At 37.2% G+C, this 19,142-nt stretch overlaps 1 pseudogene; it reads left to right on the top strand.

The window, feature by feature from the left end:
• LOC127636615 (anthrax toxin receptor 1-like) overlaps nt 1-14,864 on the top strand; it is a 30,449-nt pseudogene extending 15,585 nt beyond the window's left edge.
• Nucleotides 14,865-19,142: the final 4,278 nt, after the last annotated feature.

Here is a 19,142-nt window from a genome sequence, read left to right as displayed (position 1 = left end):
GAGAAACTGTGCCACCACGAGGACCTACTAAGTAGTGGGAATTGGGCATTCCAAATTGGTAGAAAAGGGGATAAAATTATTTTTTATTTTTTTTTATGTTGATTCAGTGAAAGATGCAAGTATAGATTATTCTTATTATTATGTTGGCTTGAAAAACAAACATACTGTTATTCTAATGACATGGTTTAGGGTTTTTCCAAAAGTATCAAAGCTACACCCAACAAACTTGGCATGGACCTTCAGACTGTTCTGACTTTGGTTGCTATGACTTTTCTAACTGATCGTAATTACAGTTTTCACACAGCAGATGATCAAATCTCTGAAAAATCCCATAGAATTGTATTGATGGAATGTTCAAACTGACCAAGACTATTTAAGACTGTCAAAATGTAAACAAACCTACACAAGACTACAAATCTTGTTGACTGATTGTCTTCCCATAATGTCTGTAAAACCATCTTGTTAAGCCAACATCAAAGTTTGTGTTGACAAACTTTAGACCTATTTTATCTTTTCACTGCTTCATGAACTGGCAGTCTCATTGCCATTCTCCGCGGAAACCAAAATTTGAATAGTCTTGGCCTGTTTGAACATTCCGTCGGTGTAAGTCTATGGGATTTTCCAGAGTTTTGATTGTCCACTTTGTGAAAACCATAATTCCGATCAGTTTGAAAAACATAGCAACCCAAGTCAGAAGAGGTGGAAGGCCTGTGCCGTGTTTGGCTGAGGTAGATTGAAATTACAATTGAAAGTTTTGTTCTTGGTTTAGGGATTTCGGAAAAACCCTAATCATCTTATAGCTTTTCAAGCCAATGAAATAATGGTAGTACAGTGGAAACTATAGTTACTTTGGTAAATGTTTCTATAGGTGGTTCATATTGTCAGATTATAGGTTGAGCTGCTGTGAAATTATCCACAAATGCATAATAAATTATACTAAATCACTGATATCAAGTCTGAATGAGGTATCCATCGACATCACATCAAAAGTTGCTTCTTTTCTGTGTTTTGACATTCTCAGTGAAGAGGCCGCTGGTCGTTGAGGACACCTACCTGCTCTGCCCAGCGCCTGTACTGCAGGAGGAGGGAACGTAAGTGTTGGTGGAAGATTTGTCTCCAAAAGAAGCAAATAAAGCCTGAATGGAAAGAGAAACACACAAGCCAAGAATCAAATTAACATTCAGGACAGAAATATGCCCATATATGGCACCTTTAAATGAATAGTTACATTTTATTTTATTTTTTTATAATTTATTCACCTTCACATCACTCCAAACCTATTTGACTTTTCTGTGGAACACTAAAGGATACATTTTGAAGAATGTACTGGCCCCTCTTTTTCACAAATTAAAATTAACAAGAACAGTGACAAAAAGTACCATATGACTCATGCTCTGTATTCCAAGTCTTCTAAAGCTATACGCTAGCTTTGTGTGATGAACAGACCAAAATTCAAGTCCTTATTTACTGAAAATCTTTCCCTCATGCCAGAGCTCTTATATCAAATATGGTGTCATTGATGTTAATGTCAAAAACATGTCATTTTTTAAGTCTTTTGTTGTCAATTTTAGAGCTTCAACTGAGGGGAAGATTATCAGTAAATAATGACTAAAATGTTGATCTGTTTGTCACACAAAGCTATCAGCTGGCTTCAGAAGACTTGAGTCCTATGGATTACTTTTATATTGTTTTTATGGTTCTTTTTCAGCATTTTGGAGCTCAGCCCCATTTGCTATCATTATATAAAAATGAGTGTCCAGTACATTCTTAAACATGGAAGAAACATTTTGTCATACAGGTTTGGAGCAACATGAGAGTAATTAATTGAAGAAAAACTAAATATTTTGGGGTGAATTATCCTAGTTAGTCTTTTTGAGAATTAAAAAAAAAATACAAATCCATTGGTCTCTTTGTCTCTATCACCCATAGGTCTGCCTCTCTCCATGTCAGTATGAACAACGGCCTGAGTTTTATCTCCAGTTCTGTGACCATCACGACTGTCAGCTGTGTGAGTAAAGTAACCCTGAAGGGCAGCAGTGCCAAGCCCACTACCACTGTTACACTGGGCAGGTCCACTCCCATTACCACAACACTGGGCAGTACCTCTAGTTCAGCACCATCTTCAGTCTGCCCTCTGAACACAGTCAGTATATTCTGTCCTACTTGCCCTCTCTGAAAACTAACGTTCCTCTGGTGGGGTGCCATTCCAAGAGCAAACTTGTAGATCGCAGCCATTTTTGCTGTGAGGCAGCCCATTACAGATGCAAAAAGTATGCTAATTGATTGAAGATGGTTGTTGAGATTTGAGAGTAGCAAGAAAAGTGTGTCATTATTCCCATATGCTTGAATCTCACGAAAACATTCTAGGTCACATTTCACTTCAATATTAAAAGAAAAATATAAGAAATAATTTTTACATAATTCTTTTTTTAAAATAGGACAATTAAGAATTTATGTATGAAGTGAAATAAATTATAACCACTAAGAATGTCTGTATTGTGATATTATTTACCTGATAATTAAGCCCCCCCCACACCACAATTTATGTAAAAAAAATACCAGAGTGATACTGTTTGTACTAAGTGTAAAAAGAACCTGCAACACAGAACGGCTGTTTGCACTTTAATAGTCTGGCACGGTGCTTAGTGGGTAGCATTGTCGCCTCACAGCAAGAAGGTCCCCAATTCGAGTCCCGGATCACCCAGGGCCTTTCTGTGTGGAGTTTGCATGTTCTCCCTGTGTTCATGTTGGTTTCCTCCGGGGTCGCCAGTTTCTTCCACAGTCCAAAAACAGGTGAGTTCACTCATCAAGTGAATTGGAAACCCTAAATTGCCCATAGGTGTGTGAGAGTGTGTATGTGTGTTTGCCCTGTGATAGACTGGCAACCAGTCTAGGGAGACAGCCCTTCGGCCCAAGACCGCTGGGATAGGCTCCAGCACTACCCACGACCCTGCAAGGATGGATGGATCTAACAGAAATCGAAGACCAACTGCACCCACTAGTGTTGCTGCAGTGGTGTGGGGTGTAACATTTTTTCATGCAGATGACCTGGGTTCTAATCTGCCTTTTGTCCCACTATTTCCCATCCTGTTTCCTGTCTCCACTCTTAATATTTCCTTTAATAGTACTTATACAAATAAATATAAAGGTTGATTTTCTCGCAGGGGTTTGGTCACGGTGAATGTCAGGGAGTTGAGGGAATGGTTGATCTAGATAATATTAACAATGTTTTACTGTATTAATATTGTAGTAACCATGTTTTTTTTAACAGAAGCCATAGTTTTAATTACCATGGTGTTACCACAGCTATATAGTGTTAATATACTAACCATGTATAATTTTTTGGTAACTATGATTTTACTTCAAAATACCAGAGTGATACTATGGTTATAGTAGTAAAACAATGGTTCATAATTGTAAGGGAATGTGAGGGTTAGGTATAGGGGTTGGTGTATGGTGTCTGTGGGACTCTTTATAAACACAATAAACATACTGCAGTGATGCCCCAATAATGATTGTTAGTATTTAATTAGATGTGCAAATAGCATCTCACACTATTTCCACTTAGTGCAATTAGCCGTTGGCAAAAAATAAAATAGCAAATATATGTATATTTATATATGTATATATAAACAATATATAAAAGTAATATATTATCTACAGGTGGAGTCTTAATTTTTTCAATGTTCTGTGGTGGCTCTGTGGTGCTGTTGAGACGTGTTACTCAAACTAGGCTTCATATTTGTTATGCAAAATTTAATTTATTTAGTTCTTTTGATTTTGGGTGAAATGTGACTTGCACATTTATGAGATTAAAAAGATACACTAAGACCAAGAACCCTTTTTGAATGAGTTCCTGGCATAGTCAATCAACATTTTTTTGAGATTAAGTGATTAGGAAGCTCATTGGAGCCATTCTTACCAAGAATCTTTCCCTAAACCACAGTACACTGCTAAATGCTTCAGTGGAACCCCATCCAGAAGGGTTCAAGTAGCATCAGGATGATTATTCAGTGTTTATGTTCTTTGGAGCATAAACCTCCCCTGCATCTGAGTCTCTGATCTGTCTTTCAGACTGACGGAACATTCTTGGCCATCGCGCTGCTGATCCTGCTGTTGCTGATCGCTGTGGCGATACTCTGGTGGTTTTGGCCGCTCTGTTGCACTGTTGTAAGTCTCGAACTGCAGCCTCTCACACGTCCTTTTCCTTTTGGAAGTCACCCAAACTAGAGACCAATGAAAACCAAGCTTAAATAAGTTTAAGTCAGCCTAAAGTGTTGAGCTGGTCTCCCAGCTTGCCAAGCTGGTCTGTTTTTACTGTTTTAGATGGGGTTTTGGGTACTGGTCAGTTGGTCAAGCTGGGAGACCAGCAGCTAGACCAACTGAAGACCAGCAACTGTTTTTACCTGAAAGGACTGTATAAAATAATTTCTTCTCACTCTCATCACAACAGATAGTCCATGAGCCGCCACCACCACCAGTGATGGAAGACAGTTCGGTAAGACATGCTTTGTTTAGTCTTTCTTCCATGCTTCCCGAGTCCTGAACCGTGCCAAGATCACATAGCATTGTCCGAACTTGGAGTCCAGTCTGAAAACTTTAAATAGAAGACCATTTTGTTCGTTGTTCTTCTCAGAAACCAAAATGACAGGGTTTAAAGTACATAAAGGCTTCATAATGTTAGCCTATCTAGTAACATCAAAGTAACATTTCATAGAAAATTACAATACTTTAATACATTTCTCACCCTCATGTCATTCAAAATCCAATTGATTTTCTTTCTTTGTGGAACACAAAGGGAGTCATCTAGCAAAATGTCCATGTCCATGTTCCTTTTATATATTCTTTTTTTTATTATGTAAAATTGGATAGTAAATGGCCCTAAGTGGCATCCAAATATGGAATCTAGTGAATAATGAACTCAATTTAATGTAGACTTTCATTGCTATACTGTCTCGTTTGGAGCCACAGTTTGATTGTTCCTGTCATGAAACCTTTTTTCTCAAACAAGAGGGTTTTGCTCATGATTCCTTAAAGAAGATGCCAACTGAAATTTGTTCCAAACATCTGCTCAGCAAAGGTTTTACAGATGTGGCCACTGATGCCAAACTGATAATGAAAAAAGACAGAGTGTCAGAATGCGATTATGTGGTATAAGGTCGTCAATTTTTAAATCTGTCCAGTAATGTTGACGAATTTGAACGATTTTCTCCTTTTTTTTTGACTAAGATAAATCTAAATATCTGATGACAAAATAAATAGAACAGATTCACTATCAAGGAAGAGTTGTGCTTTTTCTTCTAATTTATGAATTTGGAAAACTATTTAATCCTCCACAGTATTTCAACCAGGACATGTTTTTACTCTTCCTAAATCCAAATCTCTGATTGCCTGATCCTTCAAAACAGGAAATTCCAGAAGTTTCAGGCAGGTCTTGCAGGCTCTGAGGTAATAGTCTGCAGTGGAAGTGCAAACTGATCCATGAATATTGGCCCCAGGACTCATTATTCCAACATTTATATCAGCTTTTACCTCAGGACTGGTCTATTCTCAATGAAGAACTTGAGCACAAACAATTAAAATATGGAAGTCTTGCATGGTTCTTCGAAACTGACACAAACCAACCATTCTGGTTTGAAGGAAAAATTGTGTCATACACGCAAGGATAATCATTGATTATAATCATATTGTCAAGTGTATCTGCAGAAGGTAATAACACAAAAAAAATCTGCCTAAATATCTAAATCTAGTCTATGGTATCTTTTAGCGTCTGATCTCAAATGTTACAGTCAGACTGTGGGGAACATATGGAAACCCAATTTTGTCTTATTTCTTATGAGCTATATAAACCAGATCTATGTAATCCATGACTGGGAGGTGTAAAATGACATTATTTCCTGCCTGTGCTAGAAAGGATCATCATTAGATTGCTTTGAACCCAAAAATGATTTCAGAGCATGTGCATAAATATTTAGACTACTGATTTTTCATGAAGCATAATTCAATTAAAAACAGGAAATGTTAAACCCACATAAAGCGGCAGATACGCTGGTAGTGGTGATTACTGCTTTTGGAAAAGGTCATGAGGCATCAGTGTATTACTTCCAGCTAATTCTGAGTCTGGGGGACGGAGCTAAAACTTCTCTCAAGAGATTATGGAAGAAAGATTTAAACTTGGTATTGGAGGAGGGAGAGTGTTAGGATTCAAAAAACGTCAAGTGTGCATCTAGAGACGCAAGGGTGAGACTTATGCAATTCAAGATTTTACATTGATTCTTTTGGACCCCCTCTCGATTGTATAGGCTTGGTCTTAAAGACACACCCACCTGCTGGTGATGCCAGTCAGAGGATGGAGACGTAACACATGTCTTTTAGGGTTGTGTTAAGATCCAGGAGTTTTGGTTGAAGGTTCAGAGTTTGTGTGTGATGTATTGGGCACTCAGATTTTACTTTGCTCCAGACTCTGTATTTTGGGCGAGTTGGCGGTCATCAATGTTGAGAATAGACACATACAATAGAGTTGGGAACTGTGAGCCAGAATTTTCTGGAACCGTATTATTTTCATAACTTTCTGTTCTGTTAATGGTTCCCGAACGTGCCGAAGTATGTATAGAGTGCAACAGTACCTGTCCGCTTATTTGACCGTTTGGGGTCCGGAAGTATTTTTCCCATACATTTTTCCTATAGACTTTTCCTAAAATCCTTCACTGTAAAAACAAATCCTGTTAAATTTATGGTAAAGCACTGGCTGCTGTGGTTGCCAGAAATTAATCATAAAATTATTATTTTTTTAATTAAGGGATGTAATTTTGATGCCTGTATATTTTATGGTGCAGTATCGTTATTCATATAATTAAATAATAAACTTGATACATTAACATTCTGAAAACGTAAAAATCTTCTTTTCACTTTATAATGTATTGCTAATCAACGTAGTATTTACAGCAAGGCACATGATGAAATTAAGTCAGTTAATAGAGGCCCTTCCAGGAGCAAGGACCAATGAACATGTAGAGACACTCACACAAACAATAAACACCATCAAGGTAACACTTGTGGAATTAAAATAATGAAATAAACATTAACTAAACTACATCAAATATAGCACAGACCACCCCAAAGTGCATAACTGATATTAAAAATAAGAACAAACATAACTATTCCCATAAAATATTATGAAATGTAATGGCTCATGCAGAGAATCCTGGGAAAGCACAATTATTGTTTTTTACTGTAATTTTAGCAATAATTTACCATAAAAGTACATGTACTCTCTTATTAATTATATGGGAAAATCATACTTTTTACTTCTAAAAAATTCAATTTTGACAACGGTTTACAATAAACTACATGTATTGTCTTTTTAAATAGCTAAAAAAAAAAAAACATATATTTAAGTTTAACCAATTAAAGTTTTTTTTACTGTAAGCCATTTTTACAGGCTTTTACCGTTAACATTTTTTACAGTGTTCTTAAAAGCATGATCCAAACTAAAATCTGAACATTACAAACTTTGTTTTGAGGTAAAATAGTATTTGAAAATCTGACAAAATACAAAGGTACAAGACTGTGTATTTTACCGCCTTTCATGAGGCCACAAACTACAATCCCTTGAAGCATTGCAAATTATGTCATTGAATATAAAATGATGGGAATATATTAAAATACTGATTTTAGGTTATTAATTATAAGTATAGAAACAATATAATTTAAGTTTACTACTAAATATTTCAATATGTACAAATGTTTAAATAGAGACACAATCTCGATTATGTCTTTCACATTGTGTCATGGGAGTGGGAGGTTGCTCCGATGCACGTTTCCCGGGCTATGTTGGCCACAGTTCTCTGATTGGTGAAGCTTGGATAATGTAGTTGTTTACCATGAATTCCGCTTTCAAACATGAAGTTGAAATAACGCAGATGAATGGCTTCAATGGAAGCATATACCATCGATGAACAACCACGGTAGGTCTGTCTTTAAAGGTTTATATGTTATTGTTGAAAATCAGTTAGTCTATGGAAAAAATGAATGCGATTTTTAGTTCCGGAACAAGAGTGTTGCGCTCTATTGCTGCAGCCCAGAGATCTCCAAAAGGGGGCAGAAACTCCAAAAGAGGGTGGGGTAACTCCAGAAGGAGTTTGGGCCAACTTAAAAAGAGGGCGACACTTCTCAACAGAATTAGGGAAATGGTTATGTTAGGTGCTCTGTATATCTTTGCTGGTGGTTTGGAGCTCCTGCAGCTATATCCTTCTCTGTTCCTTTTCAGTTTATGTCACCAAGTCATCTTATTTTTCAAGCCTTTTCCTACAAACACCTGTCATATAGAGACCACTTTTCACAATCCAATAAATTTTTGATGGATAAAAGTCTTGCCCTGCCCTTTTTGTTTCCTTAATGAATATCCTGTTTCAGTCAGAAATGCGTCCCATTATAGAAGTAAAATGTGAATATAATTTCATGTTGATATTAATTTATCTTTTTCTCTCTTGCTTTAAAGGATGAAGAAGACGGCTACCCAAAGAAGAAGTGGCCGACAGTGGATGCCTCGTATTACGGTGGGAGAGGAGTTGGCGGCATTAAAAGGATGGAGGTGATTGAAGGTGTTCGGGAAAGAGAAGAATAGCTTCCATTCACTCCAGTCCACTTCAATCATATGTCTGTGTTTGCCATTACTCCAGGTGCGCTGGGGAGATAAGGGGTCCACTGAGGAAGGAGCCAAACTAGAGAAGGCGAAGAATGCTCGGGTGAAGATGCCAGAGCAAGAGATTGAGTTTCCGCCCACATGGACCCTAAACAACGGCATGAGGAAGCCCATCTCGCCTCAGAAGTGGTACTCACCAATCAAGGTAGATCTCAGGCTTCTTAACTTGCTTAACCAGCAAAACTTACATGGCCAACCAGCTCAAGTTTTGCTGCTGAACTGCATGGCAGGGCTGGTCGACCAACAACACCAGCACCAAACTATGGAATAAAATGACTGTCAAAAAACACTTGTGTGTTTTTTTAAAACGATCGTGTGTAACTGTGAAACACTGTAAGTAACTTTTAGTTGTTGTGAGTGTCAGATTCCAAAACGTATGATCAATGTAGTTTGCAGGTACAACATTTGCATCGTTTGTGAGAGTACGGATCAAATAATTACGAACTGGTTAGTCTGCAGACACAAAATATATGAGTACAGATCACCACATTTACGACTGTTTATTCTACAGACATGACATCTATTTTTACAGCTGCTCAGTCACAAGCACTAATTCTTGCTTACAAGTACGAATCAAAAAGTGCAAAACAGCTGTCAAAATAATGTCATTGCTGTCACAGCCATAACTAAAGATTGGAAGTTAAATCGATCTGTCAAAGTGCGCATGCCCCTGGATCTCACCTAGTGGGGGATGGGCAGCCATTTGAACCTCATCGCGGCAAAATGGCAGACAAACAAGGATGCTCTCACGCACCCACTCAGGTAAGTTTTTTATTATTATTATTATTATTATGCAATGTTTTATCGATCTTTAATCATGTTAATTTGTGTTAATAAAGTGCACTGTCGCATTACTTGGCATATAGAGGCAGGTTAATGGAAACTTTTGTCACAGATTCTGTTAGAGAGTACAGTACGATTGGTGTAGTTGATTACAAATTAATCAATGTATAATTACACTTCTTCACATCAAGGAAAATTGTAGCATGTTCAAGAAGGGCTGGTATTATACTGATTCTGGTCACGATTAAGATTATATTGTCAAGCACTTTTTTTACATAGCTTCACAGCTCTCATATTTTGATATAGTAGTGTAGTAGTATACATTATACTGTTATACACTTTATTGTAGCTGATTTCATGCCAAACACCTGCTCACCAAATCACTGCACAGCAGCAACACTTATGGTGGAACATTATTTTTGTTTCAACATTTTATGTCAGGGGTTATGACTTTTGCTTGGTAAACTATGTACTTGGTAAGTTTACTTTTACAATGTTTTAGTTTTAAACTATTTATTTTCAATGTTTTGCTGAAAGTGTTTGTCTTTGACCATTAGTGTTGTCACTCCATCTCCACTCCTTACAACATCTATTAAAAGGGATAGTTTCCCCAAAAATGAAAATTCCTTCATAATTTATATTTGTAATCAACTACACCAATCGTACTGTACACTCTAACAGAATCTCTGACAAATGTTTCCATTAACCTGCCTCTATATGCCAAGTAATGCGACAGTGTGCTTTATTAACACAAATTAACATGATTAAAGATCGATAAAACATTGCATAATAATAATAACAATAAAAAACTTACCTGAGTGGGTGAGTGAGAGCATCCTTGTTTGTCTGCCATTTTGCCACGATGAGGTTCAAATGGCTGCCCATCCCCCACTAGGTGAGATCCAGGGGCGCGCATGCGCACTTTGACAGATCGATTTAACTTCCAATCTTTTAGTTATGGCTGTGACAATGACATCATTTTGACAGTTGTTTTGCACTTTTTGATTCGTACTTGTAAGCAAGAATTAGTGCTTGTGACTGAGCAGCTGTAAAAATAGATGTCATGTCTGTAGAATAAACAGTCGTAAATGTGGTGATCTGTACTCATATATTTTGTGTCTGCAGACTAACCAGTTCGTAATTATTTGATCCGTACTCTCACAAACAATGCAAATGTTGTACCTGCAAACTACATTGATCATACGTTTTGGAATCTGACACTCACAAAAACTAAAAGTTACTTACAGTGTTTCACAGTTACACACGATCGTTTTAAAAAACGCATAAGGGTTTTTTTGACAGTCATTTTATTCCATACAAACCAGCATTAACCAGTCTGGTCCAGATTGGAAATTCATGCTGGTCTAAGCTGTCCAGGCTGAAGGCATTATAAAAAGTAACTTTCATTACCCTCCATATCCCAGTTTCCTCAAAACATGTTACATAACAGATATGGATGACCCAATACTTGCTTGCTGTTTTGTCATTTGGTGGAGAGTGTCCACAGTGATGTAGTCAGTGTGTTTTGGTGACCACGGCCAGTCAGAGAAGTGGCTAATGCATTGTTTCATAATGTGCCTGTAAACTGGAAGGGGAGGGTTCATTTAAACCAGACATTGAACTGAGCTGACCTAAGGGAGATGAGCTTCGCAGAGCTGGTCCATTTCCCAACAAAGCAAACTGCTCTTCCACCTTCTTTTCTCGGGAGTATTTCAGGTGACCGTCCACTCTGAGATGCAGAAATAACAGTCAGATATATAGACTGTGAGATAAGAAGAGGTGACAATTTAGATGAAGCATCTGTTTATAGTCTGTTGGACCAAATTCTGCAAGAAATATATTTAGTCAAACATTGAAGCCAAAAACCTTTCATGAAATGAAGCTAGGGCTTATCCAGACCAGTGGGTGGCAAATGTAACTTGCTAATAATGGTTTCCTATGGGTCAAAAAGTTATCTCCCTTGGAGGGCACTTGGTTTCCAATTTATTTAAATTTTTTGGTGCAGCTTTTAACAACCCTTGTGTGTTTGGATCATTCAGGGTAAATTGGATGCCCTGTGGGTGTGGATAAGGCGAGGATATGACCGTGTATCCGTGATGAGGCCCCAACCTGGAGAAAAGGTGAGGAATAGTTAGTGTCATTAAACACACATTATGCATAACGTAACAGTTGATTCCAAGTTTATGTGCACTTACAAAGTAGTTAGTTCCGGTCCTGGAGGCTGATTGGTCAGAGCAGCATTCCAGTTATGCTACAAGACACAATATATTAATGGTTAAAAGGCAAAACACCTGTACATTTAGTAGAAGGATTGTACTTAATTAATTTTCATACATCTCATATATTCCTTAATATTTATGTGGTATTAAAACAATAAGGCTTTACGGATATATATATTTTTGCTTAAATCCTGAATAATCATATTTTGTTTTACTTGGAAAATCTCAATATTAAATTGAATTAAATACATCTGTTACCATGTCCACATGGTATTATAATGCATAAAAAGCATGCATCTGGGTTCTTTCTGAATCTGTTCTTTTTATAAATGTTGTTTGGAACACATGAAAAACACTTTGAGGTAGATTGAAGATGAAAGCAGGCCAGCTGTTAGCAGTTAGGCCAGTCAGAAACAGAGGCAGAAAAGAAGGTACTTGGGACCCTGGCTCTGGTTCAGACAAATGGGACCCGTCTGCTAATGTTGCTCCAACCTAAAGGAATGCTCAATAGTCTGCTGAAAGCATTAAGCACAGATTTTAACTACTTTTCCCTTTCCCTCAGAAGAATGCAAACAGGGGAGTTTTGGGGTGTCTAAAATGCTGTGGTAAATAAAAGAAGAAAGTTGGACAGATTTTCTGATGGCCTTTTAAAACAAAAGCAATGGGACTGGTTTGGATCTTCACAGGCAAACAAAAGCTTCTGTGGAATATATAAAGCAAAATTAAACTGCTCTGAACCATTACAAAGGCTTCTGTGGAATATATAACAGAGAACGGTGAAATGAACCCATCTTCTCATGAATAGAATCTTTATAATTCACAGCTTTATATAATTCGGGGCGGCAATGGAAAAAACAGATTGTAAACAAGTAGAAACTCTTCCAATAAAATAGTTTGATGTACTATGTATGAATACGGTTCAGAAACCCTTGGATTGTGATGTGAAAGACCCTCTATTTAAAATATTAAATAGAGGAGCTATGTCGACATAATAATTATAAACCAAAGCTGAGACAGCAAATAATGGCGCTGCCGTCAAAAAGCACAACAGCAAAAATTGACAATTTTTTATAATTTTTTATCTAAGCATCAGAAAGAGGGTGGAAAATGATGAGTAAAATGATAAAAAATGGTAACTATACAATTATTTGCTTACATTAGTAAATGCATTACGTATGATGAACTAACACTTAAATAATTTTTTATTTATCTTGGTTAATGTTAATTTAATAAAATGTCATTGTTCATAATTGTTCAAATGTAATAGTTCATAATGCATTAACTTACTTTTAATTGCAAAAATGTATCAGTATGTGTGTTTTGTTTTTATAACATTTTATTTTTTTTTACATTAAACACCAAAGACCAAATCAGATATATGAAGATAAAGCATAAAGCATACAAAAATATGCCAGAGAGATACACTGGATGTACAAGAAGAAGAAAAAAAAAAAGGATATGTTTAAATTAAAGCTGAAGTGTGTGCTATTACTGTCACCAAACAGAATTGCAAAAATAAACATTATTTTCAAACAGCTTTTTCATACACTCCCCCATCTTCCGTTGATCTGACAAATGTATAGTCCTGCCCCAAACTCTCACCATTGGTCGATTTGATGGTTCACTCAAAACAAACAGAACAGTTTTTAAAAGCGCCAAAGAGTGTTTACAGTTTTCAAGGATATCAATTTACGCATATTAATCTGGCATAGGAGAAAGTATTTTAACAATGAAAGTTACACATTTCAGCTTTAACATTAACCGAGTTTAATAAGTCCTGTAAAATTATTGTTCACTATTAGGTCATGACAGCTAATGATATGACCTCTTTAATAGTTACATTTTGTATTTCTATGCTTTACAAAATTGTATCCTATAGTAAACATTATTTTTTGCTCTCTAGGGTCGCTGTATGAAATTCACTCGTGTGAAATCCTGTCCGGCCCCTCGATACCCGCTCTACAACAACCCTTCAAGTCCCATCTACAGCCTCCCCCATAGCAGATGCCCCCTGTACCTCAAGGCACATTGCCGCCCACCCCACACTGCTCCCCCCACTCCCAAATATCCACCCTGCCTCCTTTACCATCAACCCCGCCTCCAGACTCAATTACCCCTCCCCCTTACACCCCACCTCCAACCAGGGCTCTGCCTCCAACCTGTCTGAGCATCAGTGTGACTTTACCTGCTGCACCGCCCACACCCCCACCACCAACATCACCTTTATCATCCAGCACCTTGCATCCACCCCCTCATGCTACTCCGCCCGGACGAGCCCCACCCCCATCTCGTCCGCCACCACGCCCAGGCCTTGAAGTTCCTGACTTTGTCTAAAGCGGAATCACAGTTGTTCCACCAGGAATTAGAAGAAATTAACTTATCTGCAGCAAGAAGGATTCAGACCTGATTTGATAAAAATTGCACAAAAACTGTTGGGGCACAAACATAAATTAAGAGGGCTAAAATGTATTTAGTCATTTAGAATGTTCCGAAATTTGTATACTTTAAATTATCTGATCCAACTTGTGTGTGTGACAAGGGACGAAGCAAACATTATACCCCACTTTTTGTGAGATAATCATTTTTTATTAAAATTACACACTAGCGAACATAATGACTGTTTTCAAACAGGTTTCCCAAACACTCCTGTTTTGATTGAGCCAATGTTGCTGTGTTTAGCTTGTCGTGATACTCGAATAAGCAATGTTTTGAGAGCACAAGTGTTTAGCAGTAAGCTTTACTCTTACTATTAACCAACTCGGTGAACGTTATGTCACATCATTAATATTCATTAGCAAAGCTGATATGTTTTGTATTGTGTACCATCACTTTTTGATATTTCCCCCCACTTCGCCCTTACATGTACAAAAAGCTTTGACAAATCCGGTTCTGTGTAACTGATACTACGCTAGCTATGCATTTTCCAGCCATTATTAAGAATCAGCATTTTTATTATTAATAACGACAACAGCTGCTTCTGGGAATTAACATATGGCAGTGTGGTACATTATCATACATTCAAAGTAGCCATATGCTAATGCCTACTGGCATCTTGAATGTCTATAAATGTTATGTAATGTCTGTATGTACTGGGATCTAAGAAGGATTCTGTAAATAGACAGCATTGTGTCTTAATAAAATGCATATTTTTTACGGTTGCATTTGAAGCCGTATTTAAAGAGAAGCAGTAGTAAACAGATCCTATTTTACTTGAGAGATCAGGGGCAGTTTTTAACGCATGCTTTTTAGCCATTTGAACAGGTCGGGATAAAATCTGAGTGACAAAACGCTCTGCCAGAATGTAACGTTCAGAATAAGGGAACATTCACAATTGCAAAGATACAATTGCAAAGGAAACTGTATATACCTGAAAAATTAATGCAGTCTTTTTGCACACATTTAAAACTTTATCTTCCAAAACCCTGCGAGCGCTTATACTGGCTACATAGGCAGTTGCCTTCAAAGGCATTGTGATGAGCATCAGTTCTGCACGACACAAATAGTGCTGGTATATGTAACTCGAATACTCATAAAAATACATGCGTTTCGGCATCCTCTACTCTGTGAAGGATAAATGAAATGCTGCCTTAAAATTTGGCCAAAACAAAGTATCTCACCCAGGGCCGTAGCAAGGAATTCTGGGCCCCCTGACTGTCTATTGCTCTGGGCCCCTTTTGTTTTCACCCCATTAACTACGGCCCTGATCTCACCGTACATTTCCACTGGTGCGGAAAACTCTGCTCAGAGTCGCTCTCTGGCCAGAGAGCTGCTGCTTTGGGGCGTTACAGCGAATGTGGGTTGTCTTCGCAATCACATACTTCCCATACTATTTTGACTGCTTCTGCCAGATCATTCTCATGACTGTTTTCATTTCACGTTCAATATAATCTTCATAAAATGACACTCGAGACCGCCCTCAATGCTTTCTCTGCACCGCTGTCAATCCCACAATCCACCTCGAGAGCTTAGCACTTAACTTCCATAGGAATGCATTGAAGACGCTTGCTCACCTTTGCTCACAACAGTGCCAGTGGAAACATACTGTTAGAAGGCAGCATATTGCTGCCCACTGTTTACAACAGCCATAGTTTCAGAAGCATACCTATGAATCCCTTTAAATACTGTCTATGTAGGCAATTCACACAGATTTGTAGCAATTTATTTCACACCTGGGGCCCTATTTTAAGTCAATGGGAATGGCCTTGAAGTTTTGGTATTATTGTGCAAGCATGCGCTAAGTCTAGGAACAAATGGGTTTGGTGAAATTACGTGCAGAAAGTGCTAATGGGCTGGGTCAAGTGCAATTTGATTCTGAGGTTCTTCTCCGGTTATTCCATCATCTGCGCCCTATTATATAGTCCATTCCCTCATGCACCAGCAATATAAACAAAGACAGCACATTCATAAGAAGTTGGTAGTGTAAATGGACTCTATGCAATGAATTTTGTGCATTAACTGTGTCATTGTTGAATGTCAAGCCTTTTTCTTTGACAGTGACCTGCTCTATTTATATGCTTGGAAAATATGGTTCTCATCAGGAATTGTAGGCTCCCTAAAATTTGATTAAATTATCGATTTTGAGTTTTGATTATTTGTTTTGGCATGCCCAATTCCCAATGCACTCTAGGTCCTCGTGGTGGCATAGTGAATTGCCTCAATCCGGGTGGCAGAGTACGAATCGCCTCCGCATCTGAGACAGTCAATCCGCGCATCTTATCAAGTGGCTTGTTGAGTGCTTTACTGCGGAGACCTAGAGCATGTGGAGGCTTCACTCTATTCTCTGCGGCATCCACACACAACTCACCACATGACCCACCGAGAGCAGGAACCACATTATAGTGATCACAACCCAACTTGACTCTACCCACCCTAGCAACCGGAACGCTCTGGATTCAAACTTGCGACTCCAGTTGTGGTGGTCAGCGTCTTTACTTGTTGAGTTACCCAGGCCCTCTGAATTAGATTTTTTTTTTTTTCATTTATTGAAACATGAAAAAATGTAGCCAAAAATATTTCTAGATTTGATGTTCCACTATATTTTCAGAGTTTGGACATGAACTTTATTACTATCTGCTGGTGGAATCTCCAAACTGCAAATGCAGGAACTGACTTTAGACATTGTGCAGAGATAAGACCTGCTTTTGAAATGTCTTAGCGCAATGACCTATTTCTCAGTAAAATGGCAAATTGCACTTTGCGCCACTTCATAACCATAGAATATAACCACAGTTTGTGCGCATACACCCAAAGATGGTGCAAACACTCCCTCCCATGCCCACTTGCACTGGCATGAAAATTGTGCTCAGATTTAGCGCTCTCACAATAGTTTGAAAAAGAATGCAGACATTTTCTGTATGTATGGACGCTTACTAAAACAGGTGAACTAAAAATACTGTATAATTACAGATCAATAACAGAGTAAAAATTCATAAATGTATGATATTGTATTTACATGTTGTTGTTTTTTATTTTGTCTTAGCGATGTGCTTAAAGATATGGCAGTGATATAATTTTGGCACAATTTTGAACAATTATATGTTTCAAGAACTGTTTGTATTTTTGTGCTTAAGCTGTCAAAAGTTTCCTTTGTTAAAGATGTTAAATGTGTGTCTGGCTTTTCTTTTAATGAAGAGCATGATTTTACTCACTTTAAATGTTGCCATTTTTATTTCTGTGTCATACATTTGGTCACGTACATCAGCACAATTTATATAACTTAATCATGAACAGATTTTTGCTCATCAAATTATAGTCAAGAGTATTTTTTTTTAGCTTTTAAAGATTATTACACTTATGACTTGGGGGAAAAACCTTGAATCCATCCATACCTTTGAAAGTGAAAGGAAATCAACTTGTTCCTTGAGTCTCATGCCTTTTATTTTAAATTAAATCTAGTTCACAGAACTGGCACGAAACCTCCTTATGAACAACGATGAGATGACCAACTCATCTGGTGTAGTGATGAGCGGAAAACATCAGGATTATTCATTTGCATTCGAATGAAACACAAGTGATGATTTTTTTCTTTCAAAGCACCTCACCTGGGGCCAAACACTTAAAGAGTTTTGTGGCTTTTTGTGCATGTATGTTAGCTCTGAAGCCATCTATACAGCAAATTCTAAAAGTTGACAACATTTACTATGAGTAGATGTATATATGCATTTAAAATGTACCTTCTTTCTCTTCCGGGAAGTTTAATGTCTCATATTGCAGATATTTGCCCAATCAGATGCTCTTTAGAATGAAAATGTAACAAGTAGGTTCATGGCTGTGACTAAAACCTAATGGCTGTTTGTTTTTATGCAGTCAATGTTAATTTAATAAAGGTTGCTGCAATAATAGCAAATAATGATAGATTTGAAAAAGAAGCATTATCATTGAGAACTTGACCTTCAAGCCTCCTCACACCGGTCAAAAAGCTTCCTCATAAGTGAGTGGTGTTGGGGTTTTAAGAGACAAGTAGTCCTTCATAATCAAATGGAAACTCGTAATCAGGTCTTGTACGCCCACTTTTCACAATCTAATCAATTTCCAGTGAATAAACACAGTCATTTAAACACAATTAACATTAATAGTAAAGGTTACGGCAATCAGAGTAAATAACAATACATTTGAAAAAATGTTAACAGAGAAATACATACCAATCTCTTTCATTCACTATTCTATTTCATTAAACATATTGCTGCTTTTAAGTGCACCTGTGAAGCTTCTACATCGTTATTACAACTTGTCACCAGAGTTATTATTATTTCTACTTCATTTGGAATTTTTCCATTCAATTTAGTTATCTAAAATTATGTGTGAAATACATTTAATACAATTAATTAAATAAATTTAATGTGTTTAATACATTTAATAAATTGTAATATTAAAACATGTAATAATGCCCATAAAATTAAATACAACATAAAATAAAAACAGATAAGATCAGATATCATTAAAATGTAATTTTTTATAAGACTACACTTCACACTTTTTAGTCCTCCTGCTGTAGCCTACTTCCCTGAAGTCAAGATCAAAGGTTTATGACAAACTCTTCAGGAGCTGACGTTTTGTGTATTTTCACATTATATTCAGTATGGATAATAGGCGAATAAAGACTTCTCCCCTCACTTGTGTTCTTCATTGTATTTTCTGACTTTTTTGCCATTGAAATGCAAGTGCCAGCTTTACAGGTAACACATAGAGGCTGCGCTACAAATGTTTGACGGCGTTGTTTTCAATTTTCATCATGGTCTATTTTATCTGTCATATTAGTAAATATCCCTGCTTGTCACACATTTAAGTCAGAAACAAAATATGGAAGTAGCCTATCAGAAATTCTGTATGCCAGTGTATAAGTGAAAACAACAGCATCAATTTACACCACTTATATAATTGTTTAATGCATGGTTTCAAAAATGTTTTTTATTAATTTGCATTAAAAAATGTAGCGT

Source organism: Xyrauchen texanus, chromosome 44, assembly GCF_025860055.1.
Source record: "Xyrauchen texanus isolate HMW12.3.18 chromosome 44, RBS_HiC_50CHRs, whole genome shotgun sequence".
Lineage (NCBI taxonomy): Eukaryota > Metazoa > Chordata > Actinopteri > Cypriniformes > Catostomidae > Xyrauchen > Xyrauchen texanus.
This window is presented reverse-complemented; position numbering and strand designations above follow the sequence as displayed.